Raw genomic sequence first — 13426 nt, forward strand, 5'->3', positions numbered from 1 at the left:
GGAAAGACAAAAACAGAGAGAGGAACAGAGAGAGAGGGCCACAGAAAGAGAGAGAGGGGAAGAGAGAGAGAGCGGGGAAGAGAGAGAGAGAGGAACAGAGAAAGAGACAGTGAGAGAGAGAGACAGAAAGAGAGAGAGAAAAGGACAGAGAGAGAGAGAGATGACCAGAGAGAGAGAGAGAAAGATAGAGAGTGAGAGAGAGAAGGACACAGAGAGAGAGAAGGACAGAGAGTGAGAGGACAGATAGAGGACAGAGAGAGAGAGAGAGAGAGCGAGAGAGGAGAGAGAGAGAGAAGGACAGAGAGAGAGAAGGACAGGGAGAGAGACAGAGAGACAGGGAGAGAGAGTGGGGTACACACAGAGTGAGAGAGAGTGGGGTACACACAGAGTGAGAGAGAGTGGGGTACACACAGAGTGAGAGAGAGTGGGGTACACACAAAGTGAGAGAGAGTGGGGTACACACAGAGTGAGAGAGAGTGGGGTACACACAGAGTGAGAGAGAGTGGGGTACACACAGAGTGAGAGAGAGTGGGGTACACACAGAGTGAGAGAGAGTGGGGTACACACAAAGTGAGAGAGAGTGGGGTACACACAAAGTGAGAGAGAGTGGGGTACACACAGAGTGAGAGAGTGGGGTACACACAAAGTGAGAGAGAGTGGGGTACACACAGAGTGAGAGAGAGTGGGTTACACACAGAATGAGAGAGAGTGGGGTACACACAGAGTGAGAGAGAGTGGGGTACACACAAAGTGAGAGAGAGTGGGGTACACACAGAGCGAGAGAGAGTGGGGTACACACAAAGTGAGAGAGAGTGGGGTACACACAGAGTGAGAGAGAGTGGGGTACACACAAAGTGAGAGAGAGTGGGGTACACACAGAGTGAGAGAGAGTGGGGTACACACAGAGTGAGAGAGAGTGGGGTACGCACAAAGGGAGAGAGAGTGGGGTACGCACAGAGCGAGAGAGCGTGGGGTACGCACAGAGCGAGAGAGAGTGGGGTACGCACAGAGCGAGAGAGAGTGGGGTACGCACAGAGCGAGAGAGAGTGGGGTACGCACAGAGCGAGAGAGAGTGGGGTACGCACAGAGCGAGAGAGAGTGGGGTACGCACAGAGCGAGAGAGAGTGGGGTACGCACAGAGCGAGAGAGAGTGGGGTACGCACAGGGCGAGAGAGAGTGGGGTACGCACAGAGCGAGAGAGAGTGGGGTACACAGAGCGAGAGAGAGTGGGGTACACACAGAGCGAGAGAGAGTGGGGCACACACAGAGCGAGAGAGAGTGGGGTACACACAGAGCGAGAGAGAGTGGGGCACACACAGAGCGAGAGAGAGTGGGGTACACACAGAGCGAGAGAGAGTGGGGTACACACAGAGCGAGAGAGAGTGGGGCACACACAGAGCGAGAGAGAGTGGGGTACACACAGAGCGAGAGAGAGTGGGGTACGCACAGAGCGAGAGAGAGTGGGGTACACACAGAGCGAGAGACGACTTTGCGGCTCAGCCAAGCAATAATTCAGACGAGTCAGAACTAAGAGCCATTTGGAATGAATTACACCTTTGAGAGTCACCAGGCCCATCCCCCATCCCCGGTCGCAGAATTCCACAACCAATTGAAGCCGGAGCCTGGCGGCCGGAGCTCCCAGCGATCCGGGCACAACAAGCAGGTCCTGTCTGAGGGACACAAAGCAGCTGAGCCGCAGACGTCTGCTCGGAGTCTGCCGAGCTCCAGTAGACCTGAGCCCTCCCTCAGCTCTGCTATATTTTAAAAATGGCATTTCTCCCCCTGCCACTCCTTCACTTTCTCTCCTCCTCGCCTGAGTGTGGCCAGGACACCAGTTCCTCCTCCCGCCAGTCCCTCTTGAAATCCGCTCTTTAAATCCCAGTTATTGGGAAAACACAGCCGCTGGTTTGCTGATTTAAATATATCGCTTGTCATCCCAGGGCGATTCCAGACCGCGTCTGGGCCGCTGCGGAAGCTGCCTGATGGTAGCTTTAGAGGGACGCTGGCTGATTGATCGCGCCCCATCCCAGGGGAGGCTGAGGCCTGTTGTCCTGCCTCTCACAGTCAATCCCCCCCCCACCCCTGCCCTCCACCCACCCCGCCAACCTCAGCCAAGCCCGCGTCCCCCCCCACCCCGCCAGCGTCGAGTCTCACGCCGTCTGCTTCTGTTGCTCAGCGCTGCGCGAAGCCAAACGCTACCTTTCAGCCTGGCCTGTAGCGGCACAGGACGCTGAGGCAACACGCACACAGGCCCGTACGGCACCAGACGGAAGTGTAATCGTTGCCCTTTTACCCGCTTGTGCATTGTACATGTACAGGGGCTGGACACTGAGACACACGCAGGCCGCACATAGAATCATGGAATGGTTACGGCACGGAGGGAGGCCATTCGGCCCGTCGAGCCCGTGCCGGCTCTCTGCAAGAACATAAGAAATAGGAGCAGGAGTCGGCCATTTGGCCCTTTGAGCCTGCTCCGCCATTCAATAAGATCGTGGCTGATCTTCTACCTCATCTCCACTTTCCTGCACTATCCCCATAGCCCTTGATTCCCTTAATATTCGATCTCTGTGTTCAATATACTCAATGACTGAGCCTCCACTGCCCTCTGGGGTAGAGAATTCCAAAGATTCACCTCCCTCTGAGTGAAGAAATTTCTCCTCATCTTAATCCTAAATGGCCGACCCCTTATTCTGAGACTGTGACCCCTGGTTCTAGACTCCCCAACCAGGGGAAACATCCTCCCTGCATCTACCCTGTCAAGCCCTGTAAGAATTTTGTATGTTTCAATAAGATCACCTCTCATTCTTCTAAACTCTAGAGAATATAGGCCCAGTCTACTCAATCTCTCCTCATAGGGCAATCCCCAATTCAGCGAGTCCCACTCCCCGCCCTTTCCCCGTAGCCCTGCAAATTTTTAACTTTCAGGTACTTATCCAATTCCCTTTTGAAAGATAAGATTGAGTCTGCCTCCACCACCCTCTCAGGCAGTGCAGATCCTAACCACTCAATTCAATTCAATTCAATTCAATTTTATTTGTCATATATGCAGCAGACATGTGTACTGCACAATGAAATGTTGATTTTTACGAGTCCTCCCAACATTGAGAAAGAGACGTAAAAAAGTTTTTTCTTACGTCGCCTCTGGTTCTTTTGCCAATCACCTTAAATCTGTGTCCGCTGGTTCTCGACCCTTCCACTAATGGGAACAGTTTCTCTCTATCAACTCTGTCCAGACCCCTCATGATTTTGAACACATCCATCAAATCTCCTCTCAATCTTCGCTGTTCCAAGCAGAACAACCTGTGCTTCTCCAGTCTATCCACGTAACTAAAGTCCTCATCCCTGGAATCATTCTCGTAAATCTCCTCTGCGCCCTCTCTAAGGCCTTCACATCCTTCCTAAAGTGCGGTGCCCAGAATTGGACACAATACTCCAGTTGGGGCCGAACCAGTGTTTTATACAGGTTCATCATAATGTCCTCACTTTTGTACTCTAATACCCCTATTCATGAAGCCCAGGATCCCGTAAGTCCCACAGCCCCAGACGGGAGTGAATCGTTCCCTTTGACCCGCTGTGTGCAGCACAAGTACAAAATCCAGCACTGAGGCATACATGAGCCATACCGTACGTCTGTGAATCATTCCTTTTTACCCAGTAGGTCCTGCATCCATAAAGCAATGAATTACCATAGCAGTTGAAGTATCGCTGTCTGCAGATTGCAAGCCTGATTAACTGGGGCCTCAGTGTAGTTCACAGCTGGAAGCAATCTTGTCGGAAAGAATTTTTTTTCCGACTGGGCTTCCTGATGTAATGAGGTGCCCTGTGTCAGTCTGGGGATACAGTTGGCGCGGAACTGCGTCCGAGAAAATAAATTGAGGATGACTTTAAGCAGCCTGGTCACTTGCGCAGAAAGGGAATGGCTTCTGATCAGCTTCACCGCCAATGACCTCGTTGGCAGAAGAGAGGTCACGCGAGAAAAATGTTTAAGGATGTTTGGCAGTCGCGGTTCGTTGGTTGAGAACAGGGAGGCTGGGGAGACTCCAGGTTTGTTCCCCCGGTCTGGCTTGCGTTTGGCTGCCAGGGTATCAGTGGGTGTCGCTACAATTAGCCTCAGCAGCCCCGGGCTAGAGAGGGGCAGAATTTCCGGTTGGAAAGAAAGAATGAAAGAAATAAAGAGAGAGAGGAAGAAAGAAAGAATGAATGAAGGGAAGAATGAAAGAAAGAATCCATGAATGAATGAACGAAAGAAAGAAAAAGAGAAAGATGCATTTATATAGCGCCTTTCACCACCTCAGGACGTCCCAAAGCGCTTTACAGCCAATGAAGTACTTTTAAAGTGTAGTCACTGCTGTAATGTAGGAAAGGGGGAGTCAATTGGTGCACAGCAAGCTCCCACAAACAGCAATGAGATAAAGGACCAGATAATCCGTTCCAGCGATGTTGGTTGAGGGAGAAACATTGGCCCAAGTGTCAGTCATGGCTCGGTGGGCAGCACCCTCTTGTCTCGGAGTCAGAAGGTCGTGGGTTCAAAGTCCCAATCCAGAGACTCGAGCACAAAAATCTAGGCTGACACTCCCAGTGCTGAGGGAGTGCTGCTCTGTCGGAGGTGCCGTCTTTCGGAAGAGACGTTAAACCGAGGCCCCGGTTACATCAGGTAGATGTAGAAGACCCCACGGCCACTATTTCGAAGAAGAGCAGGGGGAGTTATCCCCGGTGTCCCTCAATCAACATCACTAAAAACTGATTATCTGGTCATTATCACATTGCTGTTTGTGGGAGCTTGCTGTGCGCAAATTGGCTGCCGCGTTTCCTACATTACAACAGTGACCACATTTCAAAAAGTACTTCATTGGCTGTAAAGCGCTTTGGGATGTCCGGTGGTCGTGAAAGACGCTCTAGAAATGCAAGTCTGTCTTTCTTTCTTTAAGGACACTGGGGAGAACTCCCCTGCTCTTCTTCAAATAGTGGCCGTGGGATCTTTTACGTCCGCCTGAGAGGGCAGACGGGGCCTCGGTTTAACGTCTCATCCGAACGACGGCACCTCCGACAGTGCGGCGCTCCCTCAGCACTGCAAGTCCAAGAGCTGCAGGGTTGCCGGGCAACGGCTCCCCTCCCACTGCGGGTGATAGTAGCGGGAGAGTCACATTCCTTTTCTCAGCCCACTTGAAATAAATAAATGGCCCCAGATTGAATTCTAGCGGGTGAGATGTCTGAGGCCATGTTGAATATCGCCAAGTGTGTGAGGGCTCGACAGGGTAGATGCTGAGAGGTTGCTTGCTCCTGCCTGGAGAGTCTAGAACCAGGGGTCACAGTCTCAGGATAAGGAGTCGGCCATTTAGGACTGAGATGAGGAGGAATTTCTTCACTCCGAGGATTGTGAATCTTTGGAATTCTCTACCCCAGAAGGCTGTGTAGGCTCAATCGTTGAGTATATTCAAGACAGAGATCGATAGATTTTTGGACTCTAGGGGAATCGAGGGATATGGAGATCGGGCGGGAAAGTGGAGTTGAGGTTGAAGATCAGCCTTGATCTTATTGAATGGCGGAGCAGGCTCGAGGGTCCGAATGGCCGACTCCTGCTCCTAATTCTTATGTTCTTATGTTTCAGGAAGGGCCGCGCTTGCTAAAGCCTCCAGCGCTCGGGGGTTTCGGCGCCTGTGCTGGCCAGCTAACCCGGGTCGCTGTGGTTCTGTTGATGGGAATGGTCCCCTTTAAGGCGAGATGAGAAGCCGTGGCTGGTGCCCGCGGGAGGAAAGCCAGTGTGGAGAGGGTCTGAGTAACAGAGAAGCGCAGGTGATCTGCGAGCGGACGCTGGTGGGTAATTGGGTCGAGATATCTAAGAAATGCAGACCATCTGTTGGAGGCACATTCCTTCATATTTCGGATGCAGCCACTGAAACCTTTTAACCCTCTGCTGAGCTTACAGGCAGTGACTGGGGGGATTGGGGGAGGGCCCGGTGAATGGGGGAGGACACCGGTGAATGGGGGGAATGGGGGAGGGCACCAGTAAAGGGGGCTCTTTTCTCTAGAAAAGAGAAAGCTGAGTGGTGAGCTGGTAGAGGTCTTTTAAAATTACGAAGCGGTTTGATGGGGTAAATGTCGAGAAAATGTTTCCACGTGGGGGAGGCCAGAGCTAGAGGCTATAAATATAACATAAGCCACTAATAAATCCAATAGGGAATTCAGGAGAAACTTCTTTACCCGGAGAGTGGAGAGAATGTGGAACTCGCTGCCACAGGGAGTGGTTGAGGCGAATAGTATAGAAGCATTTAAGGGGAAGCTAGATAAACACACGAGGGAGAACAGAATAGAAGGATATGTTGATGGGGTGAGATGACGAGGGGTGGGAGGAGGCTGGTGTGGAGCATAAACACCGGCATGGACCAGTTGGGCCGAATGGCCTGTTTCTGTGCTGCACATTCGCTGTAATTCTATGATTTATTATAATACTTAATAGTACCAGCTCCACAATAAAGCTTTCGCTTCTGTGTTTGATGACTCTTACTGGACTATTCTCCCGCAGGCAGTGGCCATCCCCTGGTACCTCTTTGCCCGCGGGGCCCAGAAAGTGAGCGTCAACCGGCTATTCGACCATGTGGAGCATCACCATCAAGACCAACTCAGCCCCGGACCGGGCCTCCACACTCACGCGCACTTTCCAGTGGGGGCGTCACTGGATAGTAGTGACCTAGAGCCGGAACTCTCGGTTGCTTTTGCCCCTCCCATCCCCACAATGACTGCGCTGGCTGAGCTCACCTCTTTAGGCTGCATAACGTGACACAATATGGAGATGATTGGATAATTCCCAACCCCCCGTCAATCGCGCCTGGAGACCGCGCTGCTGCAAGTGACTGGGATTGATTTTCCGCGCGTAATTTGTATTGAGTAACTGTCCTCCACGCGTTGCATTCTGCTGGAGAAATAATCTCGCTTTTATCGGGAGACTTTGCTGTAGTTTCGGTCATGAGTTGTGTTTGCTGCAGTTCGCAGAGACTCTTTTTAAATAGACTCTGTAGACTGTTTGCTGTAGTGTGCTGTTTAAATAGGTTCTGTTTGCTGTAAGATAGACTGCTTGCTGAGCATCCGGTTGTAAATCCTCTCCCACCTCCAATTCATCGGCTGACACAAGGGTGTGAATAGACACTGAATTCTGTACAGACCAGGGATCGAACTTGGGACCTTCGTATGTCCTATCAGTACCACACCACGAGGTGCATTCACACTTTGAGCCATAAGATGGAGCTGGTGATTTTTCTGTAATGGTCTCATAATGGTCTCGAAGTGGTGGCTTTGAGTTATTTCTAAAGACCCTGATAGGAAAAGATAGAAAGACTTGCATTTATATGGCACCTTTCACAACCTTCTTTGAGTATATTCAAGGCTGAGATCGATAGATTTTTGGACTCTAGGGGAATCAAGGGATATGGACATCGGGCGGGAAAGTGGAGTTGAGGTGGTTGATCAGCCATGATCTCATTAAATGGCGGAGCAGGCTCGAGGGGCCGAATGGCCGACTCCTGCTCCTATTTTTTATGTTCTTATGTTAACTGCCGGACATCCCAAAGCGCTTTACAGCCAATGAAGTGCTTTTTGAAGTGTAGTCACTGTTGCAATGTAGGAAACAGAGCAGCCAATTTGTGCACAGCAAGCTCCCACAAACAGCAATGTGATAATGACCAGATCATCTGTTTTTGTTGATGTTGATTGAGGAAGAAATATTGGCCCCAGGACACCGGGGAGAACTCCCCCTGCTCGTCTTCAAAATAGTGGCCGCGGGATCTTTCACGTCCCATGAGAGAGCAGACGGGGCCCCGGTTTAATGTCTCATCCGAAAGACAGTGCGGCGCTCCCTCGGCACTGCACTGGGGGTGCTGGGCTAGAATTTTTGTGCTCAAGTCTCTGGAGTGGGACCTTGACCCCAGAAACCTTCTGACTCAGAGGCGAGAGAGTGCAGCCCACTGAGCCAAGGCTGACAACTGCTAAATGTGTTGCCCTCCCCCGCTTCCCCACCCCCGTAGCACCGAGACCTGGGGGTCCCAGGCTCCATCTCCGGGCTGCCTTGTTGGTTCCGTCAGCCAGGCTTGGGATGAGGGAAGCGGTTACCACAATCATCCTCAGCTGCCAGTTCTCAGCCTGTTTTCTATGTTTTGCGGTTGTCTGTGTTTGTGATATTTTAATCTTGTTTTTATGTCCCCCCTTTTATTTGTGAATAAACAGTTAGCATTTCATTCACGTTTCCAGTCAGACTGTGTTTATGCTGGGACATCTGTTCTCAGTCTCCTTGATCTCCTTCAACTCTTCTTCTGTCAAAATGAATAATCTCCTAGTTCCCTTGCTAGCTCAGTGAAGGAAAGACTTGCATTTCTCTAGCGCCTTTCACCACCTCAGGACGTCCCGAAGCGCTTTACAGCCAATGAAATACTATTTGGAGTGTAGTCACTGTTGTAATGTCGGAAACGCGCCCTGCTCGCGATCTTCGGGAGCGCCCCCTGATTTACCGCCGGGCGCTATGTCCGACGGGGTCAGAGGGGGGGGCCTACCTGCGGCCAGGGCGGCGCTATTTAAAGGCGAGGTGCCGGGCGGCCATTTTTGTCGCTGGCCGCCTGCCAGCACCTGCTCTCTGCTCCCGTCCCCGGCCTCCTGACCCGCGCCGCCCCCCCCCCCCACCCCGCGGAGTGCCGGCTGCGCTCCATGAGCCCGGCACTTCTCTTGAGTGCCGGGCTCTTATGCCGGCACTCCCGATCCCCGGGGGTCCAGCTGGGCCCCGGGTCGCGCTGCGCAAGGCCCTTCCCCTTTAAGAAGGGGAGGAAGGCCTGCAATACCGCGGCACGTAGCGCCGCGACATTCCCTCGCAGCGCCCCAAGAGGGAGGCGGGGTGCTTCCAGTAGCGTCCCGCTTCCCTCTTGGGGCGCTACCACTCAATTTCGGCCGCGGAGGGGGCTAACTTTTCCGGGGCCGGCGAAGTTAGCGCCCCAAAGGGGGTGCAACTCAATTTTTCACCCTATGATTTTAAGTTGACAGGCAACGTGTTAGGTGGGACAGAAAACTCGTTCACACAACACTGCAGGGTCTTTATTCAGAGATATGGAGGGGCTGATGTGAGTGAGGGGTCGAATGTGTAAGCAGCCTATATAGACGGCACTGAGCATGAGAGGGAGAGGAGCCGAGGCCACACACAATGCTCATTTTGATTTTGGCTCTGACTGGTGTTTGGCTCCAGAGGTTAAAGAGTTGAACTTCCAAAAGTGTTTTGGGACCAGCCTCCATTTCAGCAGAGACTGCAGGCGACTCGCTGCTCGTGCTGACAGGGCTCACTGCCTCTCCTGCTCCTCGATCAGGCAAGTGTTGGTCAATCGCGTGCAAACCACCGCATGAAGCCCTCAGTACAGCCATGGCACCCGCACGCAGAGAACCCGCAGGCTGGCTATTCGGCAACGGCGTAAATGGCACAACTTGCACAGTAGGGGCAGGGGGTGCTCATCAAAGGTTGGCACAGTGTAGAGGGAGCTTCACTCTGTATCTAACCCGTGCTGTACCTGCCCTGGGAGTGTTTGATGGGACAATGTAGAGGGAGCTTTACTCTGTATCTAACCCGTGCTGTACCTGCCCTGGGAGTGTTTGATGGGACAGTTTAGAGGGAGCTTTACTCTGTATCTAACCCGTGCTGTACCTGCCCTGGGAGTGTTTGATGGGTAGTGTAGAGGGAGCTTTACTCTGTATCTAACCCGTGCTGTACCTGCCCTGGGAGTGTTTGATGGGACAGTGCAGAGGGAGCTTTACTCTGTATCTAACCTGCGCTGTACCTGCCCTGGGAGTGTTTGATGGGACAGTGTAGAGGGAGCTTTACTCTGTATCTAACCTGTGCTGTACCTGCCCCAGGAGTGTTTGATGGGACAGTATAGAGGGAGCTTTACTCTGTTTCTAACCCCGTGCTGTACCTGCCCTGGGAGTGCCTGATGGGACAGTGTAGAGGGAGCTTTACTCTGTATCTAACCCGTGCTGTACCTGCCCTGGGAGTGTTTGATGGGACAGTGTAGAGGGAGCTTTACTCTGTATCTAACCCGTGCTGTACCTGCCCTGGGAGTGTTTGATGGGACAGTGTAAAGGGAGCTTTACTCTGTATCTAACCTGTGCTGTACCTGCCCTGGGAGTGTTTGATGGGACAGTGTAGAGGGAGCTTTACTCTGTATCTAACCCGTGCTGTACCTGCCCTGGGAGTGTTTGATGGGGACAGTGTAGAGGGAGCTTTACTCTGTTTCTAACCCTGTGCTGTACCTGCCCTGGGAGTGTCTGATGGGACAGTGTAGAGGAAGCTTTACTCTGTATCTAACCCGTGCTGTACCTGCCCTGGGAGTGTTTGATGGGACAGTGTAGAGGGAGCTTTACTCTGTATCTAACCCGTGCTGTACCTGCCCTGGGAGTGTTTGATGGGGACAGTGTAGAGGGAGCTTTACTCTGTTTCTAACCCTGTGCTGTACCTGCCCTGGGAGTGTCTGATGGGACAGTGTAGAGGGAGCTTTACTCTGTATCTAACCCATGCTGTACCTGCCCTGGGAATGTTTGATGGGACAGTGTAGAGGGAGCTTTACTCTGTGTCTAACCCATCTGCCACCCAAGGAACCAGGACTCTGAGCGCTAATTGAGTTTGTATGGAATATTTCCCCAGTTAGATGAGATCGCAGACCGGTGATCAAATCCAGGAACCTGGCTGATTTTCCCCCTTTCTAACCAAGGGGATCTGTTGCCACCCACTGCTTGTTGGGGTGTGATCGACTAATGTTACAGGCCGGGATCGAATTGAGTCTTCCCTGATTTGCTCGGCACCGCAATGGTTCCAAAAAAGTATTTGAAGGGGGAGAATATAATGGACAGCGAAATGGAATTGGAAATGTTAAAATTCCATCGATACAGCAACTTCCACAGCCTCAGGACAACCCAAAGCAGTTCATAGTTAGGTGAAGTACTTTTGAAGTGTAGTTGGTTGTGTAATGTAATAAATCTCAAGGGTTTTATAGACAATTCCATGGAGCCTTTAATCACCAGGGGTGGTGCTCTTATAATAAACCTGTTCACAGAGAGGTCATTTTTTTTTGTCGGAGAGGCAGTTCTGATGCAGGAATAGTGCGATCCCAGCAGCCCAGCCCTTCACCACCAGCGGTTAGGCCTGTTATTAAGCTGGAGCTGAACGCTGCCAAAACAGCAGGAGCTTTCTGTTTGAACAAAGTGTGGGATTACTTTTGCCGAAGTATGTTTCCATTTTCGAAGACGGAGCTTATAACCGGCCTCAGGAAATCAGCTAAGGGAGGGCTGGGGCGAAGGGGGCCACTTACTGTAAAAGGAGATTATGCTGTCAGAAACTATTTAAGATACGTCGACATCAGAGGCGGTAACGTCTTGCATTTCTGTGGTGCTTTACCGTTAAAAAAATAATGAAGTACCAAGTTGCTGCACTGAGGTGTCCTGAATGCCGAGCCAAAGAAGGGGAGATGAGTCACACCCACTTCCTGAAAATGAATAAAAACAACAATCTTGGTTTCCCGTCTCTCTTCCATTGACGGTTTTCGAAAGCTTGCTGCGTTTTCTGCTCAAAGCACCACCCCACCGCCCCCAACCCCCCCGTGCTACTTTTCGGGCTGGGGAGTTTGATCTTCTCCAGATTTTCCACATTGGCTCATAAAAGAAAGAAAGACTCGTGTTCATACGGCGCCTTTCACGACCTCCGGACGTCCCAAAGCGCTTTACAGCCAATGAAGTACTTTTGTGGTCGCTGCCATAATGTGGGAAACGTGGCAGCCAATTTGCGCACACCGTGCCCAGAAACAGCTTCGCAATAAATAGCCAGATAATCTATTTTAGTGAGGTTAATTGATGGAGAAATATTGGCCGCGACACCGGGAAGAATGCCCTAGATCTTAGAACATTACAACATAAGAAATAGGAGCAGGAGTCGGCCATTTGGCCCCTCGAGCCTGCTCCGCCATTCAATAAGATCATGGCCGATCTTTCCTGAACTATCCCCATATCCCTTGATTCTCTTAACATTCAAAAATCTATCTGTCTTCGCAATGGTGCTGTGGGATCTTTTACGTCCACCTGAGAGGGCAGACGGGGCCTCGGTTTAACGTCTCATCCGAAAGACGGCACCTCAGACAGTGCAGCACTCCCTCAGCACTGCACTGGGAGCGTCAGCCTAGATTTTTGTGCTCAAGTCTCTAGAGTGGGGGACTTAAACCCACAGTCTTCGGACTCAGAGGGATATCGGAGTTGAGAGATCTCCCCCATCATCCCCCTCTGGTTTCTTTATGTTGTGGTGACCAGACACTGCTCCAAGTGAGATCTTCTCACGGTAGTGTGAAGTCCCAGCATAGCCTCTGCAGCCTCGTGTTCTAGTGCTCTGGTTATTTGCATCCCATTCTTTAAGTTCTTTTACTGACTTTACAGTCACTGGAGCGACCAAGGTGTCAGGTGCCACCCCAGGAGCAACCAAACCTTTAGACATAAAAACAGAAAATGTCGGAAACACTCAGCAGGTCAGGCAGCATCTGTGGAGAGAGAAACAGAGTTAACGTTTCAGGTCGATGACCTTTCGTCAGAACTGGAAAAAGTTGGAGATGGAACAGGTTTTTAAGCAAGTGTAGGGGCAGGGAGAGGGGGGAGGGGAGGAAAGAACAAAAGGGAAGGTCTGTGATAGGGGTGACTCAACAACAACAACAACAACAACTGGTATTTATATAGCGCCTTTAACGTAGTAAAATGTCCCAAGGTGCTTCACAGGAGTATTTCAAGACAAAAAATTTGACACCGAGCCACATAAGGGTAAATTAGGGCAGGTGACTAAAAGCTTGGTCAAAGAGGACGGTTTTAAGGAGCGTCTTAAAGGAGGAAAGAGAGGTAGAGAGGCGGGGAGGTTTAGGCAGGGAATTCCGGAGCTTAGGGCCCAGGCAACAGAAGGCACGGCCACCAATACTGGAACGATTATAATCAGGGATCCTCAAGAGGGCAGAATTAGAGGAGCGCAGATATCCCGGCGGTTGTGGGGCTGGAGGAGGTTACAGAGATAGGGAGGGACGAGGCCATGGAGGGATTTGAAAACAAGGATGAGAATTTTGAAATCGAGGCGCTGCTTAATCGGGAGCCAATGTAAGTCAGCGAGCACAGGGGGTGATGGGCGAATGCGACTTGGTGCGAGTTAGGACACGGGCAGCTGAGTTTTGGATGACCTCAAGTTTACGTAGGGTGGAATGTGGGAGGCCAGCCAGGAAGAGAGGGCGAGCTCCTTGGAGCATTGGTGACTTGGCATCCAAGGGCCTCCAACTGAGGCCAGATCGCAAGGACCGCACGGTGCCTGCTGACAGCCACACGTGGACCCGACTCTCAAATCTAGAGGTAACAAAGGCATGGATGAGGGTTTCAGCAGCGGATGAGC

General features: G+C 51.6%; 1 protein-coding gene across 1 annotated transcript in view; it reads left to right on the forward strand.

Moving 5' to 3' along the window:
• Positions 1-9235: 9235 nt before the first annotated feature.
• LOC147096771 (guanine nucleotide-binding protein G(I)/G(S)/G(O) subunit gamma-8-like) overlaps positions 9236-13426 on the forward strand; it is a 79521-nt gene continuing 75330 nt past the window's right edge. The window contains exon 1 of the mRNA XM_085973390.1: positions 9236-9338. The gene's annotated coding sequence lies outside the window, so the exon portion shown is untranslated. The remainder of the gene's footprint in view (positions 9339-13426) is intronic.

This window comes from Somniosus microcephalus, chromosome 34 (genome assembly GCF_052327205.1).
Source record: "Somniosus microcephalus isolate GS21.2 chromosome 34, FLI_Smic_1.0, whole genome shotgun sequence".
Classification (NCBI taxonomy): domain Eukaryota; kingdom Metazoa; phylum Chordata; class Chondrichthyes; order Squaliformes; family Somniosidae; genus Somniosus; species Somniosus microcephalus.